We start from the raw sequence: 2500 nt of genomic DNA on the forward strand, positions 1-2500 counted from the left end.
GTCCGGGACATTTCCCCTAAGCACTAGGATCGATAAAGCTCGTGGCTGCGGGGTCCGACCCTTTCAAAGCAAATGTAGCGCGAAAGCCAGAGGGGACAATCAGAGCAACGATGCCTTTTCAGGACATTTCCCCTAACGCACTAGGATCGATAAAGCTCGGTGGCTGGGGTCGACCCTTTCAAAGCAAATGTAGCGCGAAAGCCAGGGGATAATCAGAGCTACGATGCCTTGTCAGGACATTTCCCCTAACGCACTAGGATCGATAAAGCTCGTGTGGCTGCGGGGGTCGACCCTTTCAAAGCAAATGTAGCGTCGAAAGCCCAGGGGACAATCAGAAGCAACGATGCCTTGTCCGGGACATTTCCCCCGCACTAGGATCGATAAAGCTCAGTGGCTGCGGGGTCGACCCTTTCAAAGCAAATGTAGCGTCGAAAACCAGGGGATAATCAGAGCTACGATGCCTTGTCCAGGACATTTCCCCCTAACGCACTAGGATCGATAAAGCTCAGTGGCTGCGGGGTCGACCCTTTCAAAGCACATGTAGCGTCGATAGCAGGGACATTCGGTGGTGACATTCCGATCAACAAGGGACAATCCGGCTCAAGGCGTATCAGAATCGGCAATCGAGAAACAAAGCATAGATTAGATTACATGGTGATCAAACAACGCTCGATAATGGTTTTTAGGACACAATGATCTACTATTTAGATTAGCGTATCATCGGCTTGTCTTGGTGAGTATACTCACTAGCAAGCGGACTTCTTCGCTAATTAGGCTTCCACATTGCAATCCGTACTTCGCAACTAAAGATTGTAGTCTTTCTCATTAGCATCTAATCACTCAGGGACACCCAGGGCGACAATTCTCAAAAGCGATTTAAAACAAACCCATCACGGTAGCCTAAGCGGGGACAATCAGAGCAACGATAAGCAGAGACATTAGATCAACGAGGGACAACCGTCATAGAAGGGACCTCAGGGTGTGGTGATTTTCAAAAAAAAAAAAAAAAAAAAAAAAAAAACTTTTTTTAAAAAAAAAGCATACCGCATCTACTAGAAACCATTAGTCAGCCCACCACATCATTTTACGCGGGTAAATAAGACAACGGCCCTAGCATGAACGGTTAAAAAATAAAACCTTTAAAAAAAAAAAAAAAAAAAAAAAAGTGGGTCTTACTCGATGGCCTTCTCCGTGTACCCGTCACTCCACTCTCGATGCCCAAACCCGTCATAGAAGAATTTTTTTAGAAATAAATAATTTTTTTTTAAAAAAAAAAAAAAGTGGGTCTTACTCGATGGCCTTCTCAAACCATTACCCGTCATCCGGCTCATCGATGCCCAAACCCGTCATAGAAGAATTTTAGAAAAATAAATAATTTTTTTTAAAAAAAAAAAAAAAAAAGTGGGTCTTACTCGATGGCCTTCTCCGTGTACCCGTCACTCCAGCTCATCGATGCCCAAACCCGATGTAGAAGAACTTTTTCAAAAAAATAATAATTACGGACAATAAATGTTTTTCACCATGCACCACGCCTCGGACTAAGGGTCTTACTCGAATGCCATCTTCGTGTACCCGTCACTCAAGCCATCGATGCCCAATCTCGTCTATGATAGTTCCCCAGGCGTGGTGATTTACCACGCCACGGGGTTGTGCGGACTTACAAGATGGCCACAATAGCGGCCAGCGATCACGAAGAAACCGTGTGCCTCTCACGGGCCCCAAGGCAGGATGCATGGCGGAATATTTTTTTCTCGTTGAAAGGGTCTTGCCATGCCCACGCCTCGGAGTAGGGGTCCTTATGCCTACGGCAACATGCACCATGGTGCCCAGCCCAACCGCTATAGCCAACGATCACGAAACCAGTGTGCACCTCACGGGCCCAGAAACAGGTTTGCATGGCGGAAAAAAAAAATTTTTTTTTTTTCATCTTAGGGTCTTGCCATGCCCACGCCTCGGAGTAGGGGTCCTTATTCATACGCAAACATGCACCATGGTGCCCAGCCGCTCAAGCTCCTCACTACCCCCTATAGAGGCTTTTTTGATAGTTTTGGTCTTGTAGCATGAAACATTGGGTGTGCAGAATAGCGATACGTTTTTGTAACGCCGTTTTGGAGGACCAAATGAGCTTTGATTTGGGAGCTTGATATATGGTTGGAAAGCTAACTTGGAGTACTTGATGCTGGAAAAAAATTTCGTCATTCGGAATTTTTTTGGGGAGTTATGGGTCTCAGTCGGGTCATTTTCTGCGGACGCGTCTGCTGCCTAGATCTCGGTGTGGGGGAACTTTGGGGAACCAACCACGGATGATATTGTGCAAACCTTGCATTTTTGGGTAGCTAACTTGGAGTAGTTGGTTTGAGGCTCAAGAAAAAAATTATTCGGACTCGTTTCGGTCTCGGAAACCGCGTCGGGCGGCGGTGTCTCTATGCGTGTTGGGTGTGCCCTTTGTGTGGGTTGTGTTGGGCACTTTGGGCATCCTCCACCTCATTTTCCACCCACC

This window comes from Silene latifolia, unplaced genomic scaffold (genome assembly GCF_048544455.1).
Source record: "Silene latifolia isolate original U9 population unplaced genomic scaffold, ASM4854445v1 scaffold_279, whole genome shotgun sequence".
NCBI lineage: Eukaryota > Viridiplantae > Streptophyta > Magnoliopsida > Caryophyllales > Caryophyllaceae > Silene > Silene latifolia.